This window comes from Numenius arquata, chromosome 4 (assembly GCF_964106895.1).
Source record: "Numenius arquata chromosome 4, bNumArq3.hap1.1, whole genome shotgun sequence".
Taxonomy (NCBI): Eukaryota; Metazoa; Chordata; class Aves; order Charadriiformes; family Scolopacidae; genus Numenius; species Numenius arquata.
In genome coordinates this window covers 12221879-12240360 of record NC_133579.1, presented here as the reverse complement: position 1 = coordinate 12240360, position 18482 = coordinate 12221879, and the positions used below count along the sequence as shown (strand labels likewise).

Sequence of the window (18482 nt, the reverse complement as noted above, 5' to 3'; positions counted from 1 at the left end):
TAAGGGTGAAAAAAAACAACCAGAGAGCCTCCTCTCAAGCACAGGACGCTTACACAGCAGAACAGAATGACTAGCTGGAAGTGTAGTTGAAGGTTGTGTCTTATGTGGATACACTGCCCCTGTCTGAAAAAGGTGACATTAAGTAGAGACAGTGATATTGTTTGCTTTTTAGATAACTTGCCTTTCATTTGCTTTCATTAATCAACTATGGTGCTCTACTCTGGCCTCTTCAGCTGTAGGTAAGCAAAATGCTACTCAAGTGGAAAGTATTTTTGTTAAAAAAAAAAACCAAAACCAAAACACCCTAGGAAGTTAAAAAAATGTTTTCAAGAAAAGTGATCTCTTGTGCTGCAGAGAAGTATTTTGTGGTATTTCACTTCCCTCCAATGCTTTTATTTTGTAAGCTTTTACCTTATGAAAGTAAAATTACTTCCTTCTAACAGAGACAATAGACCTGCAAAGTCAGATACATTTTCTACTAGTCTAAACTCACAAAAAAACCACCCTACAAGCTACTTTAGCCCAGCTGCAGAAAAAGGACAAGTTAGTTAAAGCTTCCTTGTGACCCAATCAGATAAATCCAGCAAAGCATACTATGATATAACTTTCTATGTAGCTGCAAAGTTCACAGAAAGCATCCTGTGAAGCTCACCAACACCTAAATTGAAACACACGCAGTTCACAAAGAGCCTGAGCAGCTTCCTGATGCCTATTACAGTAAGAGGTACAGAAATTTCAGAAAGAAGGGGAAGGGTGCATAACGTTATCAAAATGCAGCAGCTGCCTTTAGCCTTAAGAGTCTTTGGAATACAGAAGTCAACAGAAACTTTACTTTAGGACTTGAAATTTCAATTTAGTCTTGAATAAAAAAAAAAAATCATTCACTAATTAAAACTACAATTAAAAACCTGCATTTCTCATTCAACACTATTCATGAATTTACTTTTACAAGTTGTAACACTTTATCTTGAAGGTTTTTCTCACATTCATGATAAAAAGAAAATGTCAACACACTCTCCAATTTCTGTAAAAATCCACACAACTGTATCACAACACCTCTGACCTAATCTGTAACCAATGTTACTGGTATGCCTTATCATTAATAATTTCTGATTATTTTTTTTTAATATTGTCATATTGATTGAACAAGTGTTCTTTGGCTACATGAATCTGAGAGTGATGACAATTTGAGTGCATTTTAATTCTTCACCATTTTCTAAGCTATGTAAAACTTATCTCAGAAGTTAGTAACCAGACATAAGGTTTGCCAAGTTTTTTATGCCAGCTCTCAAAAGGACACAAGTTTTGCACATTTCAGAATTTTTACAAATATATTTGCGCTTAATTTCTCAGATGCCTAAGAACTTGCACACTCTTCTAAATACAGATTATATACCATGCTAGAAAGGTGTCCAGTTAATTTGACAAACAACACCTCGTCTTTGCTAAATCCATAGTGTCAAGTATCTTGCAAATTTAGTAGCTTGTAATACCGACACATCCTGATCTTTAGATAGATTACTCCTTAAAAATACAAGTTATTTGAACCAATTAACTTGACTTTTGTTCTGTTTCAAAGGATGAAAAATAGAAAACAAAATATAATAAATGGAATCAGCCATATTTCAAGTCTCCTACTTAGAACTATTTTCACTAAGATACTGGCTCAGGGCACATCACACCACAGTGAATCGAGATTGTGATACATTACTTTAAACTCATAGGTAGCATACAAAACTGTTTAGTGAACCTTCCCTTCCCCCTTACCCAGGAGGGGAGAAGGGGGAAGAGAAAACAACAAACCACTGAGCTACCCATTAATATAGACATAGGAGTCAGCTGTTAAGTTTCCCCAAAAAAGAGTATTCTGTGACTGGCAACAGGAGGGAATAAGCCAAAAATGCACACAAGGACCTGAAACATTTCAGTCCATTTAACAGTTTCAGTTTACTCATAGCAGAAGTCAGCAACACCACTCTGATCAGTAGACATTTAAAGTTTTCCAGGCCACCAACTAAGTGTTAGACAATTCTGTTCAGACTCAATTCGTGCCACTCCTGCAGCCATAATGAACTCAAGATCTTGTTTTGCCTGTTCTTGTCCCGTCCAGCGACTCCTACAACAAAAGGACTCCATTTTAACTTTAGCTTCCCCTTTCCTCCCAAGTAATATAACAGTGCCTCACAAGAGGAAATTCAAACTGCAGAGTTGAGTGTAAGATTTCATCAGGACCTTCTGAATAAATGGAATGATTGATTACTATCTGAAAGGAAAAGAGAAATCATAACATTGGCTTCATCAGGCAAGGGCTGGAGAAAAAAATATGAACTGCGTGCTAGAAGTAACTGTGGTAGGCAACTAAAAAAGAAAAATCAGAATAAACTGTGGGACATAAAGGTATTTCACAATGAAATCTACATTTTTTAAGCTTTTATACACATGCCTTGCTGCTAACCTACTACTAAAGGCAATAAAAAGTCTAAGTGATTTGGAAAAGTAGGCACTACTTCAACTGCCTTCTCTTCCACAGCTATTTGCTTTGCCACTCCAAATAGTTTAGAAAGAAGGAAAACTTTTGTTGTCAAGATATATTAACATACTACTTGGTGCATTAAGGAAAACTATCGGAAACACTGCAAGTTTTTGGAAGTCTGGACTCATCTCACTCAAAAACATTGGCTCCTAACCCACTGTTCAGTGGCTTGTTTCAAGTAGCTTTTCTAGTTAAACAGACACCAGTACAAAAACAAGTACAGTCAGCCCTCCAATGTAATGCACTCCACAAAGCATACTTCAAGGTTCTTTGTAATATAGCAATGGAACAAGGAACAGACCACAGGATTAAAGTTAAGCCAAATGAATGTAAACAGCTACAACTACTGACTTAACCTGAATTGCATTGACCTACTTGGGCAGAAACTGTTTGTCAAGTCTGATGTAAGCTTAAGCCCTGATCCTCCTGGCTAGGCCTTCAACAGCTGATTATACAAGATTCCAGGTGTGTGCTTGCTCTCACTCTCCCTCCACCCCCAGCCACCTAAACACACCAGACAGCATACGTGGTACTGCATTTCTCTCAGAAGATGCACTGAATCTTCCAGCACTCCACAAATATACCAGCAGTGACCAGCACAGCACATGAGAACAGATTTCATGATCAAATGACATTGACCTTGGCAGTTACACACAGGTGTAACTTTTAGACCAATCTTGCTAAATGTCTGCTGAATCCTTTGACTTTTTTTTCCTTACTTTTTAATAGATTTTTTTTTTCTTTTTTAAACGGAGACAGTCCACAGGAACTTAAATTGAAAAATAAATACAAAAAAAACAACATAGAATTTTGTTGGTTGTCCACCCAGGAAAAAAAAACCCACATTTTTTTTTTTCCTTCTTTGGCCTAGAATACATTCCTTCCTCAGTCTATGTTTTCTTCTGGAACAGGATTTGGTTTTCTCATCTGAAATTCTATCTACCTTCTCCACACAATTCCAAGGACTGAATGCTGAAAGGAACATTTCCTATTTACCAGTCCTATATGCCCGACCTGTTTTCAGGTATGCTGATAAAGACTTTAAAACTCATTACCTTTTATTACAAAGCAGGGCAAAGAATCTTATGTATTTCCTGGATGGAACTCTCAACACACAGCTTCACACCACATCCTGACTCAGTCCTCCTTACTGCTTATGATCTGGGCAACCAAAAAAATGTTTTCAAAGCTGAGCCTCTCAGGCTTCAGAAGCAGTTTCTTCTTCAAACAAAGTCTCCCACCTGTGACACCACATAAACATGTTCTGAAAGCCTACTTCAAAACAAAGAAATAAGAGCTCACCATTTCCACCCAAGATAGCTAGTGATGTAGTTTGCAATACTGGGGTAAAACCTAAAATACAGGATAGTTTCTGAAATTTCAAGGTGTACATCTGTACCCAGTAAGTACTAACGCAACCCTATACCACCAGAGGACAAGTTCTCAGCTGTGGTCTCTATCTATTTAGGGCTGTCCTTATGATTCTCTAATAGTTGTCGCTATGGTCACTACAGACCCAGCTTCAGTGTTCACATCCTAGAATGGCCTCTGGGCCACAGTCGTGGTTTAACCCCAGCCAGCACATAGGACCGCAAAGCTGCTTGCTCACTCCCCCTGTTGGGATGGCAGAGAGAATCAGAAGAGTGAGAAAACTTGTAGGTTGAGATAAAGACAGTTTAACAGGTAAAGTAAAAGCCATGCACGCAAGCAAAGCAAAACAAGGAATTTATTCACTGCTTCCCATCAGCAGGCATCTCCAGGAAAGTAGGGCTCCATCATGTGTAATGGTTACTTGGGAAGACAAATGCCCTAACTCCTAATTTCCCACCTCCTTCCTTCTTCCCTCCACTTTATATACTGAGTATGACATCCGATGGCATGGAATATCCCTTTGGTCAGTTGGGTTGGCTGTCCTGGCCATGTGGTCTACCAACTTTTTGTGCACTCCCAGTCTACTCACTGGTAGGGCAGCATGAGGAGCAGAAAAGGCCCCAAGAGCTTACAACCAACCAAAACCACCAGTGTGCTATCAACACTATTTCTCATCCCAAATTCAAAACATAGCACTACACCAGCTGTTATCAAGAAAGTTAACTCCATCCCAGCTGAAACCATGATAGCCACCAACCTTTATTAATTATATCCTGCAAAAACTCCCTGCTGAAAGACAGGAAAGCTGTCTCACTGCCCTAGTTTACCAACTCATTAATTATTAGTAAAGAGTGTCTGTTGGTCATCTGCACAAAATTATTTTTCCCCCTACTTCCCACCTCAAATATGTGAGATCTTTGTGATTTGCATACCTGCAAACATTTTGAATCTAGTCATTCATGTTACAAAAAGCTTTAAATTTGAACCAAGCAGAGAAACATTCCCTTCTATTAAAAGGATTTGCCAGTACCCAATCTCACAGTAAGTTTTAATTTAACCAGTATCTGCTATAAAAATCTTTAAGAAACGCTCTTATTTGTAAAATGGAAAAGCCTCCATGGATGAGAGTCTGATGAGATGATAAACAGTGCTGGAATGCTCTGATTAGCCCATCTTTACAGAAGTCTCATGAGATTTTAAGCATCTGACATTATAACCTGTGCAGAAACATCAGGCATAGAGTTTGTCCATTACTGACACACAGTATCAATAACAAGTTGCTGCTCGGTCCCTAGAACCAGCTCCTCCTCACTCTGAAGCAGATGAACAGAAATGCTGATAAGGAAATAGCCTCCTAAGTGCTCTGAAAATGATCTTCCAAAGCAGCAAGAATGCCGTTAGCTAGTATCATCAGAACCAAAGAACTAAAATTTACTATGCATCCATCCAGTGATACTGTCTACAAGATTTTAAAAAAATAAAATTCTAAATTGTTTCAATAACTTCAGAGACCGGTGTAAACTGCTAACATAAGTCTGAATACCTGATTGACAATGACAAGAATGGATGTCTATGGCTGTGTATGACGCAGCTTGAGTGGAGTACTGGATCAGAGCAGCATGGTATCCTTTTTTAAGAGTACACAGTGATAAGATGTCCACAAAACAGTAGTTGTCAGTCTGTTGCTTACAACTAGAGGTCAGCTATATGCAAACTGGTGATTACATCTCGAGGTTGTATGTATATCTTTGTCCCCATTCTGTTTACCCTATAGAAATCCATCAACTGTAGATTTCAAAACAATTAATATCACTTCTCTACCCACACCAGTCCAAAGTGTTTGGCAATGCTTGTTTCTAAGACACTGCATAAAATGGTCTCATCTCCAGAGAGCCTAAGATAGCTTAGTGACCTGTCAAAGTTCCACTAAAAGATCTCATAAGTAAAGGATGTCAGCTTAACCCTATACCCAACATATAAAAGATTCTCTATCCTTCCTCTGACATGAAAGATGTGTATGAAAGAACCTGGCAGTCCTCTTATAGCACACTTTTTAAAAGGTCTCAGCTCCTGAGCTGTGTGCCTACAGCTCTGCCTATTCCCAGGCTACAACTATTTTAAGTCTGCCCACAGGGCCCAACAGACCCACAGAAACAGGAGGTACCAGGTAACAGTGGCTTGTTCACTGGCAAGACTAAAATAGGACTTCATTAAGACAGATATGTATGAATCAGTGATGCTTAATACATACAGATGTCTGTTATTCACCGAGTCTGTCTCGTGCACCTGTTTTTCAGAAGAGAAACTGCTGTCTGTGCACATATTTCACTGGAATTAGTGAGCTACAGAGTGACCAGGCTGCAAATTCATTGCCACAATACACAGCTTTGTACAAGGGTATTTAACAGAGAATACTCATTTCAAGCAAGTTTATATAAGCCATAACAATATTAAGGATGAGAATGTCAAACGTTAAGGATGAGAAGAGCTGTAGAGAGATGTGTAAAAATAAAAACCATAACAACAAAAACAAAACAAACCACAAGAAAACAAATAAATAACCACTTTTGGAATCTCTAATCCTGTTTAGTCTGAAAAGGCAAAAGGCACACAAGTGACAAACATTTCTGCAAATTTTAACATTATCCTCATTATAAGCCAACTAAGACACCTTGACATAAAGCACAAGCTTAATACTCGGCATTTTGAAAACAAAACCAGTTTTTTCCTTCATGAAAGGAAATGCTTAATAATTTAGTTTGTGGTGACCAGAAGGTAACAAACCACAGTAAAGTACGATGGTCCTTCACTTTCAGTATCACCTTCAGACAGCAACCAATAATGGTGGGAGGGGGGAAAGAATCCTCTTTTATAATGGAACAGAGCAGCTTTAGTAGAAGAACTGAAAAATATTTCCCTAACCTTTTACTACAAATGTAGTTTCTGCAGCTATAGCTCTTAAGCAGATCTAGCCACAGTTCTTATAATTTTGAATAGGCAAAGTGTGGCCCATGACAAAATATTCACTGTTTCAGCCAGTGCTAAAGTTCAAAAACTTATTGCACATAAACATTTCAAGTTATTTAAATAACTCACTTCCAGCAGCAATGGAACAACATACGCCTGTTGCCTTTAGCAAAAGAAAATAGAAATGAGGTCAAGTGTAAAAATAGTACATGGTTACATTCCTGACACTTGAAACCTCATCTTAGAGCTATGCATTTACTGCAGTCTCTACAAAAACACCAAGGCCTAAATAAAAAACAAAAATATCAAACTTGATCAAGCTCCTATTGCACTAAAACCTTTTCAGAGTTTTCTGATTTTTACAAATACATCTAAAAGCATCAAAACAGCAGGCAATAATCACAGCATAGATTACTTTTAATACTATATTATCAAAATGTTTACTTCGATTTATTATGTGCCCCCTTTCTTATGAGACACTGAATAATTTTTTTAGAAAAATTCAAGTCCTGATCCTGTTTACTAGATTCTTAAAGTAGTCCAGTGCAATACAACAGTATGTTTTAAGAAGTTACTTTATTACTTAGACTCGTAACCCTCAAGAGAGAAGAACGAGTAAGGCCAACTCCTGTTTCCTGCTTCTCTTCCTCATAGCCATGATGCAAAATTCTTTCAGTGATGCTATCTTCCAGAAGCATCACACTGGATTCACCTTTTCAAATGTAACTTGTTTAATAAAACATATGCACACTAACAGTTACTTTTACTTGTCAAAGAAAGCGATGAATATCTACTTGCACGTTTCTTCTTTTTAATCCCCAAATGCTGCATATCTCCAAGCACCTCACACTTTAAGGCCCATGTCATAATCCGCCTCATTCTCCAGACATACCATAAATAGCATACCCTAAAATGATGTGACCTTACATAAATCCCTATTTCTTAAGATGTCCAATGCCTACTGTATATAAAACAGAGATTAACTATCCTTTCATGGTTCTTACCAAATGGAAGTGATGATTTATCAAAACTTTCAAAATGTACAGATCAAACAGAACTACATCCATTTAAAAAAAAAATTTCTACCAAAGAAGTCTTGACACAAATGCAAATCATCCAGAAAAAAAAAAAAAAAATCAACTCCTTGTGTTACAATTTAAGAGGCTAGAGCATTAGCACTGGTACCAAAGCCTGTTCCACAAAGTTTCATGCAATCATTCCAGCATTCTCCCTGGTCTGTTGCTATTCAAATACCCTACTTTGAAGTAACATTTCGAAGTATTGCTTTTGTAACAGCATCACTTTTAATTCACACTTCTTTGGCCAGCCAGTAACTTCTACCACAAATTTTCAATTGGGTTTGCAAACGGTTAAACAGATCATTTGTCAGTACGTATCAAAGTTAACCCTGTTAGTTTGTGTGATCAGAAGCTATTCTGCACACAAAGCACCAGAGAAGCACACTTGTGGGTGGGGGAACCCATCTTAATACCCTGACCCAGCTGCTCCCTTGGCTATCACAGGAGAAACATCAGCTCTCCCCACATCCCCACCACCACTGTGCCTCTCCAAGGCACTCTTCAGACTAAGAGGTGTGACTGCTTATAGGGCTACCAGACTTATCATGGGATGCAGGGGAAAGGCACTTGGCAATTGCAGAGTCCCGTTATGAGACATTTAGGGGAGGAACCAAAGGCAGGGAAAGGGAGGGATCAAAGTGGCTTGAGGAGAAACAAGCATAGGAAAAAAGATGGCAATGGTGACAAGAGGGACAGGTCTCCTGTGAACAGGTTGCAGGTCAGTATGCATATCTAGACATGCTCTCCTCTGAATCACTGCAGTCTGTCATGGCTGCTCATTAATCTCCTTTTGTAACTGTTTTCCTGGGGCCCATTGAGCGTGCATGTGTGTCTACAGGACAAGTGGGTCAGAGGGGCCCGTGGGTCTGTGGTGCTAGCAAAGGAAGGGGTGAGCTTTTGCAGTCAGGATGTGATCACAGGGAGTACCAAACTGGACTAGCCAGAGAACCAGCAGTGCAGCCTGGGAACCAGGCATGGGGCAGACTGTCCAACTGAGGCAACTGAAGGAGCTGGTTGCTCGAGGAAAAGTGGGGTCCAAGTGAGTTGCTGGAGAATCTGTGGTGGTTGGGGGGGGGGGGGGGGGGGGGGAGGGGAGGGGGCGAGGGAAGTGGCTGAGCAAAACTGCATGTGTACAAGAAGCAATGGGGGATAAATGGACCCAAGAGCCAACTTCAGGGTAGAACAACAGCCTAAACCCAGTAACTGGAAGGATCCATACCACATACATGCATGTATTTGCTACTAGCAAACATTCAGCTTGACCATTCAGAAAGGGCAACAGGATAAGGCCACTAGCACCTTTTGTGCTTGCATTAGTGCTGTGTTTTCTGTGTTGTTGTGGTGGCCAACCATGTACTTATGTACATACATGTTGAATACACATGTCTGTGTGCTACTGAGAATATGTGCTTAGCCTCACTACTGGCTGGACCTGGGGCCACGTATGCCTACATTAAGAACTAGAAATACTTGCACTAAATCCCTTATAGACCTTCTTTAAAAGCCAAAAACAAACTACATAAGCACATTTTTAACTTGAAATTCTGTACTATTGTTTGTCTCCAGGTATGAATCAAGTACTATTGCAAATACAGCTCCAAAGTTAAGATTTACTTGCAGCACAAAGAACAACAGATGTGGTCTAGAGGAGATTTGGAGCATTCAGGAAAGCTTCAGTTACTATTTCAAGATGTTCATTCAAATATTTCACCAAGAAACAGAAGCTGAGAACCTTTTATCATTGCTTACGTAGCAGCTGTGCACTTGTACAACCTACGTATATCCTCATCCCCATAACATGACCCCATCAGGTTTTTTTCAGTCATACAAAGCATGTGGTTTTCACCTGAGAAGTGTAGTTTACAGATACAACACAAGAGGCTGCTACAGTCACATAACCTGCCTTAGTTATACCACAAACAACTCCAATTTATCCTTAGCATCCCAGAATGGAGAAGTCAAATCCTACACTGACTTTTTTTGACAACTGAATTACTCAGAAAACATCACAGAATCTCATGAAACTCAGCAGTAATGAGTCTTAGTCATAATGAATGCATAATTAACTCAAGTAAATAAGCAGAGACTAAGGCCTATGGGATTTATAATGTTGCAACTGTCAGCTCAGCAGAAGTTATACAGAAACTCAGCAACTCAACTTTTCTGTGTCCTTCCATTTTCACTGACTTGACAGCAATCATGCTGAATTTAGAGTTTCTTGAAGGAAGAACACCACAAAGCTTAAGAAACTGGACAGCAGGTGACCAGACTGAAGAGAAATAAAACCACAGTTCATTTTTGAAAGGGTAAAGAGGAGAATTTTTGCAAATAAACAGCAATCACATGCCCCAGCAGAAGAGCCAGCAAAATCCCACCTGCCAGAATCCAACAAAAACAACAAGAGTAAACAAGTTTATGAGTCTCAGGCAAAGATTTTCAGCTGAAATCAAATCCTTTAATGGCAAAATAACGTCCTAGTAGAAATACTCACAACATTCCCGATTACTTGAAGTTATTAGTACTGCAGGAATATTAACCTTTTGCTTTCTTTCCTAAAATTAAGCATCTCCCTTAATGAACTTGCGAGTTCACTCAGCAATGCTAACTTGCATACATTTTAACTATACCTATCAAGCAAAACCAATCATGTTGAAAATATGATTACCAGGATAGTGGCTCCAACTCTCTTCTCTTTTTTTAACTTCAATATATAGACCAGTACATAGTAAAGTGGTCCTGACTGGGTTGAGGAGTATTACTTGGCTTCTGCTTTCAAATATATGTCAAGAAAACCACATGGTGATTCCTGAATATCCACTGAAAACATCTGCTACAGAAATAACGCAAATAAATTCTCAGAATAGTAACCACCTCTCATTTTCTCCCAACCACATGATCCTAATTCCTCTTCCGATGTTAAAACAACCATTTATAGGAATCAAGCCTTTAATTTGGGACAGGAACACCACAGGCATATCTATTGCTGGATGTGATTCACTAGCTGACTATTACCATAAACAATTCCAATGACTTTATTACTTCTCTTATAGAAGCCATACATTGATGCCTGCATCTTTTTTCTTTTGATAAGTGGGGTTTTTGTCATTTTAAAAGAAAATATGAATTATTAAGACATGTAATCTCTGAGATCTTCTATTTGAAATGTAGTTCCCTTTCACTCCTGAAGACAACAGAACGGATAGCAAATGCTATTTCTTTTGCTTGAAGGATAGCACCAATGCACATACTCTGACTAGTCACATTCAGGAGTGCAAGTATTTTGTGTCTACTATATTACTGCATACTGCCTTTCACTGCATCTTAAACTTTTGTTGTATAAGAACTGATTTGACTCTAACTCCTTCCACTAAATCTAGAAAAAAAAATTGTAGACTTAAGCTGGAAAAAAAAAAGAAAAATTCCCAATGACAGTTAAATGCCTCCTGCTGGAACATTATCCAGTATCACAAAGTTGGTTTCAATCTTTTCAAGATTGCTTAATTTGCCATTAGAAATATGCACCTATCATTTAAGACTTCAACAAGCCAATTGTTAAAAAAAGGAAGAAACAATCATGATTACTGACAGGTTTAATAAGCATTATTTATTTAGAAATCATGCAAAGGGAAGTTTTTATAATAGTAACAGCAAGCCTTTGATACTTGCTATGTGATTCAGGTGTTTAAACACAGACCTCTAGTGCTATTTTAGGTGCTCACACTAACTACAGGCCACTTGGCCCATGATATGGCAACAATTAGCATTAAGTAACACAACAGAAAACTCTTCTGCCCACATCCTGTTCTTGCTTGCCCACAAATAAGCAAGATGAGCTGCTGTTGTGTTTTAAGACTCCTAGACAGAACACAAACTGCATAAAGCTGAGGGATGTGTCCTTTGAAAGGAACTCAACAGTTGGGACTGGAAAAGCAACCAGATGGAAGTTAAGGCATCAGCCAAAAGATTCATAAGAGAAGAGACCAAAAGAATAAACCTGGAGACCCTCTGACTTGTAACCAGAACTGAATGTGCAGATTGTCATCACCGCTTTCTAAAAACTCTCAGAGATAGTGTTCACAGTCACTACACTGCCACATAACTGGTTGGTTGTGTGTTCTTTGTGTGCGTGTACAAACACACACAATCTCCAGGAAAGCACGCATGTTACCAACCAAGAGAAAGACTGTCCCTTCTCTAACTACTCAGCTCCTCTACTTAGACTTACCCTGTCTGCCTTCTATTATTTTTAAACTTCAGAAGAATGTAGGCTTTCAGTAAACCCTAGCTCATATCTAACAGCTCCACCCTGACAACTCAGATGCCTTATAGCACCTTCATATAAAATGTCCCTCATGCAGGATCCCAAAGATCCCACATCCCTGCCAAACCACTTGCTCTAAGCCTATTGTTTTTAAACCTAATTTTAAGTTTTTGTCAGCAAGTTCTAGATTTCCTCAAATGAGCTTTTAAACATTTATTTCATTTGTAGTCTTTTACATCCTAGAAACACTGTAAATCCAAGTTCAGCATTTGTTTTGCAACTGTATAAGCAAATACTACTTTGAGAAAATCTGGAGTGAAGTGCAATACTTAGAGAAATTGTAAGCCTTGATATTTTACATCACCTTAACAACATTTGCAGTATCTCAAATCTCCAACTCCGTGCAACTCAAGAGCTCAAAGTTCTGCACTTGTAATAAACTAGATCTTTATATCCTTTCTTTGCTAAACACTGTACAAAACAAAGCCATAACTCCAAAATTAGCCTTCATTAAATGCATCTGCTAAGCAGTGGGCTCCAAGTCTTTTTCCACCCCAAGACAGCCCTCTAACCAGAGAGGTTTACTCCTGTTCCATGGTCATCTCCCCACCCTAGAACTCTCCCATGTGAAAACACACCAGAATCTGTAGCCTGAGAGTTACCATGGTGACTCCTGATGTCCCCTCTAAATTATTATAAATTATTATAGGGCTGTGGAGTTTGGGGGTTTGTCTTTTTTTTTTTTTTTTTTTTTTTTTTTTTTTTTTAAACTGCTCTATCTAGCCCCATCAAGACCAGGCTAGATGGGGCTTTGAGCAACCTGCTCTAGTGGAGGCGTCCCTGCCCATGGCAGGGGGGTTGGAACTCGATGATCTTTAAGGTCCCTTCCAACTCTAACCATTCTATGAGGACTTCTAAACCAGTATTTTCTCCTCACAATGAAGGCCAACTTACATTTTTGTGCTTCAACTTAAATGACTGATAAAGTTCATTGAGAAATAAGTCATATACTAATTGCAGTCCCAAGTGATGGACACCACAGTTGCTCTCTAGATACAACTCCCAATACTTCTTGCTTTCAGAAATAATTTTCTTAGGACTAGCTGCCATTTTCAAAGACATTTTAACTTTCAGTTTACTTTTACTTTAAAGGTTTCCAATAAGCTTCTGATTAGAAGTGCATTTAACATGAATCCACACACTCATGAGCATTTCAAGCTCCTTGGGTTAACATCACTGCCAACTTTGCAGTAGCAACACTAACTCTGAAACATGAAGTTGGCATGATGTACAAGGACAAAAAGGACAGAGAACTAACACTACTGTTGTGAATGGCAGCCAACTAATCTTTCAGTCCTGCAAATAATTATATTCAGCATCCTAAGCTACTACAAATTCTATCCTTTCTTCAAGGCCCAGAAGTCCAGCCAAATTTCCTTAAACAACATAGCAGCAGCAACTGCTTTAAGAGCTTGCATTAAGCAGGCCTGAAGGCTCTCATTAATATCCAGTGCACACAAGTCCCAAAGCAATTGGAGCACAGCAGTTATTTCCTGATGTTTTAATGTAATTATACCCATAACACTTAATATAAACTACTTCACTTTACTCCCTAGAACTCCATGAAAGAAAGAAGTGGAACAGTGTCATCACACTGCTGCAAAGCAGATAAATCAAAAGAACTCTACACCAAAAAAATCCACACTCGTTGGTTGGAGATGAAGCATACAGATCAACTTCTCACCCTACTGGAAGATTCCTAGAATGCCCTTAGGCCAGTCACATACCTGACTATTCATTTGCAAAACAAGTCGGGCATACATTTTTCCCCCTTTTGCTTTGAGAAATTTACATTCTAAGCAGGTAAAATAAAGGAGATAATATTCAATTATGTTTGCATTCAAGAGTGCCAAGTGCTGTAGAGTTCAAGGCACTCTTCTTACACAGAGAACTAATTAATGATAGGCTACAGAGCATCACTTTCAGTTCAGCAGAATAAAACAGCAGATCTGTGACATTCCTGCTGAAAATGGGAACAAAGCAGGAAATGAAAAGAACAGGTACATGTAAAGACACTTCTGATCCAGAAACAGTGACTGTACTCTGAGGTGTTTCTCACCATGCACTGAAGACTGGGATGAACATTCCCATACTGCTTAGCTATTTCAGAATTGCTTTTCATGTATTTGTTTTGGTGAACTCACAAAACTCCTGGCATAAACCTTTCTGGACCACTGCATGGAAAAATTATCTTGCCTATGTTGAGTTTTGGCAGCATCTTTGGGAAAAAAAGCCCTGTATTACTAACCATGTCTTGCAGTAGGAACTTCAAATTTGATCTTTGTGTTACTGTTTTTTCTTTCAAGTTTGCCTAAAAATTGTCACAGGCAATATGGTCTTTAGAGACGTCCACCTGCACTGGTATTATGCCTAAGCCTACCTTTAGCTTCAGAATACATGCTTACCATCTTAAAGCAACTGTACTTAAAGCTCACAGAAACACAGCCAAGTTACTGCTCCGGTGTGGTCCGGCACAGGCACAGAAAACAACAATACATGTCTGGCAGTCAGGTTCTATTCTTAGTCTCCTATTATGCAGAAGCCTCTTCAAAAGGAGCTGCTGCAGCTTGGGGCAGTCACTGACAGGCAAACAGAAGACTAAGCAATAAAAATCACCAATCTGCCAAAATTAGGACTATAAAAATGGCAAGTCTTCATAAATTTATGAAGAGAGTACTGCAAAATTGAAACCGGCTGGTCAAATATCTACAGCAAGTCATGACATGAAGCCTGAGACCAGATGAAAAAAAACCCAGAGAGAAAGCCAATTAGAAGGCAGAAAGATTTTTTACAAGAATTCTGAAGATAGGAGATGATGTAGAGAAGGAACCTAATCCTACACAGATCCAGTAGTAACATTTGGCCATGCAGGGCTGTCCAGTATTACATACTTCTGTTTCTGTGATTTCATGACATTCTCCTCACTGCAGACCTCCCAACAACATCCAATTGTTCTTCCTTGCATTTCTGAGGGACACTGACTGTTGTAAAGAACATCTGGCTAAGTGTCCAACTCCAAAGCCCTCATTGTGGCTCTCTGACCTCACTCATGTACTTCTTACATTCCTATCATTATATTTATTCACGCAAAGTCAGTGAAAATACCAATAGATCTTTCACATATTTGTCCAGCTACACATCCAAAATATTTTTCAAACTTTCCCAACAAATCGGGCAGGAGTTCTGCAGAAAACAGTTCCATTTACCCAAGCCTGATTCCTTCCAGAGATGGTCTACCCAGTGCCCAGAGTGAGGTAAGGGTCCTGTGGGGGGAAAAAAAAAAAAGAAAAAGTATCACACATATTATGATTCATATGCAAAAGTAATGAATTATGATACAAAAGCATTCTCATGATACACTCTCATCATTGACTACTTTAAACATTAGATTTTGTGCATGTTCCATCTTAAAAGCATCCTCTGTAATACAGAGGGCATAAGGTCAAGAGGGATTTGGTATCCTCATTAATTCACTGAGGTGCTGACTAGCCTTACCTGTGTCTACTTTCTGTTTGTCTCAAAGTTTACTGCTCATTATCAAAAGAAACCTTACTTCCTCACTGAAGTCTGCAGTTCAACTGTGCTCGACTTTTACTTGACAGGAATAGAAAACAACCACTAGGAAAACAGTAGCTACGTGGGCACTAGTAAGTACTGCAAGGACACAACCATTCTTCACACCACAGCAGTTCAGTACTTCCATCTCTTCTCTCATGCAGACCCTAAAGATGTTTTCTGTTGCCTTCCACCACGAAAAAAGAACACACACACCCCTTCCCACCACAGAAGTTTTTTTTCCCCCCACCTTTTGCTGTCAAAGACGACAGAGCTGTACAAAGCAGGCCCAGGCTGCTGACTGCGTATCAAATGAATGCCAAGATTCCTTCCCCCTCCGCCCTCCCTTCCCCTTCCTCCAACTTCACTGAGAGCCGCTGACAACTGCCGAGGCAGCAAAGGGGGGAGGAGGGCAACGACAGAGGGAAGAGAAGACCTGCACATGCACAGAAGGCGGCGGCCCGAGGCTCCGGGACGGAGAAGAATCACATTAACCGCAGACCGCAGCTCAGCTACAGGCAGACGTGACCCCAGGCCGCCTCCCCCGAACAGATAACAACAAAGAAAACAGCCAGGGGAGGAGGTGGCTGCCCCGGAGCGAGTTCCTGCTCCTCCCCTCACGCTGGTCCCAGCCAAAACACAGACCTCAATGTAAACAGAGAGAAACGTGCGCGTATGGCGGAGCGGCGGGGGGAGCGGGGGCAGAGCCAGCCTTCTCCTCCCCTGGCAGCTCCCACCGCGGCTTCGGGGCGAAAAAGCGAAGCTACTGTGCATTCTGCACGATTTACGTAAACAAAGTATTTTCCCCCCTCGCTGCTGTCAGATCATCCCTCTCCCAACAGGGAAAATATCCTTCCTCAGCCCGCAGGTTTTTTCTTGAAATAAAACAACGCTCCCCTTTGCCTCTTCCTAAATGCCTCGGCCTGGAAGACGTAACCCCCACAAGACCCTGAGGTTATTAGGGTTCGGGAAAAGGTGGTGGTGGCGGGGAAACTGCCGTTCTCGCTGCATTTCCTCAAAGGCAAGTTAAAAAACATTCGTGACGGGGAGGAGGCAGGGCGCAGAGCCGCTGCGGGGGACCAGCGCTGCCCTCACCTTGCCTCTGCCCTCCCCCGCCCCCAACCTCGGCTGGATTCCAAGGCTGGAACCTTCTCTCCTGTCCCCGTCCCCTCACACCTGCCCCGGGCCCGCGGCAGCTACACCAACCATCCCTCCTCCTACCCCCCCCCCCCCCCCCCGTTCGGGCCGGGGATTATTTGCTACGCAGACGGCGAAAGGACGCGGGGGGTGGGAGGAGGAACGGGCTGCGCACTCTCCCCGTCCCGTCCCTCCCCACCCCGCAGGAGCGGGCCTGTCCCGACTGCGCGAAAACAACCTTCCATTCCGCTCCCCGCCCCCCCCCCGCGCCTCAGGAGGGCGCGCGCCTGCGTGGCTGCGCGCGGGGCCAACGGACAATGGGAACCGGGGAGACGAGGAGCGGGAGGGGGGGGGGGGCCGGCGGGCCGCGCTACCCCCCCCACACACCCCCCTCCCCCCCAACTCATCGTCCTGCCTGTCGGACGGTGGTCTCCGCGCCCCACAGCGCAGTTCTGCCCGGTCCCCCTCACAACCCTACCCCCCGCGGGGGACACTCACCCGTTCCGCAGCGGGCCCCGGACCCCCCACAGACCCCGCTTGAAGGGGAAGGGGGGAAAGAAGGAAGGGAAGGCAGGTGGGAGAGCGCTCCGGTCGCCCGCGGCGGCGATTGCCGAAGGAGCGGGAGCCGGCGTTACCCTTCCGACCGGCCCGTCGTAGGGGTCCGCGGGCCGCTGCCGTTTGTGTCGGTCGGTGCGAGGGAGTCGGGGCGGGGAGGAGGGGCCCCAACAGCTGAGAGGATGTAAACACAAGGTCACGTGACCCTGCCTCCGCAGGCGGCCAAACCCCCCTCCGCGCCACGGGGCGGCTGGGCTGGGAAGGGGGGGAAGCGGCGAGCCGCTCCGCTTCGAGCCGTGATTGGCCGCGCTTTGCCAGCCCGAGAGCCAGTGGGAGAGCGGCGTTCACGGCTCGCGTCACCAGTCGCTTGGGGGAGGTGAGGGAATCTTTGGCCTCCCGGTAGCGAGCCGGGGGCCGGGCCACCCTACCCGTGTCCCGTTCCCCCCGCTCCCCCCCGGCCCATGGGAGGCGGCCCGGTTGTCTCCCGTGAGACGCGGAGGAAGGAAAACAGGACCGTATTTTGGCAGCGGGGGGCCGGGGCCGGCCTTGGCGGGGGCGGTGAAGGAGGAGCGGCAGCACCGCGGGAGGGCGGGGGAGTGCACGCAGCTTCTCGGGCCCGGTTTTTAGAAGAAGCGCAAGGTGGCCGGTGTTTAACGGAAATTGCTACGCTTTCACCGGCCTTCCTAATTTTGAGGTGTTCTCGCCTTTTTTTCCGGCGAGCAGAGGCAAGGGGGAGGCCGGCGTCGCCTGGGGTCCCCCTCCTGTAGGGCCTTCCCCATGGGGAGTCAGAAAGTGTCACTGCCCCCATCAGAGAAGGGACTTGAGGCTCCTGTGGTGCCGATGCTCTGAACGGTGGGATGGTTCGAAAAAGCCTCCAGGAGAAAGAGAGGTTTTAGGGAAAGCTCTCAGGAATTAGGGAAAAGAGATAGTATTGTGGAAGGGAACAGACAGGAGTAAGCAGAGG

At 42.4% G+C, this 18482-nt stretch overlaps 1 protein-coding gene across 2 annotated transcripts in view; it reads right to left on the bottom strand.

The window, feature by feature from the left end:
- PCMTD1 (protein-L-isoaspartate (D-aspartate) O-methyltransferase domain containing 1) overlaps positions 1 to 17677 on the bottom strand; it is a 44992-nt gene extending 27315 nt beyond the window's left edge. The window contains exons 1-2 of one of the 2 annotated variants that reach the window (XM_074146258.1): positions 17462 to 17677; positions 15478 to 15534 (exon numbers count right to left, since the gene is read on the bottom strand). The gene's annotated coding sequence lies outside the window, so the exon portion shown is untranslated. The remainder of the gene's footprint in view (positions 1 to 15477; positions 15535 to 17461) is intronic. The other variant, XM_074146259.1, reaches the window with a different exon arrangement.
- Positions 17678 to 18482: the final 805 nt, after the last annotated feature.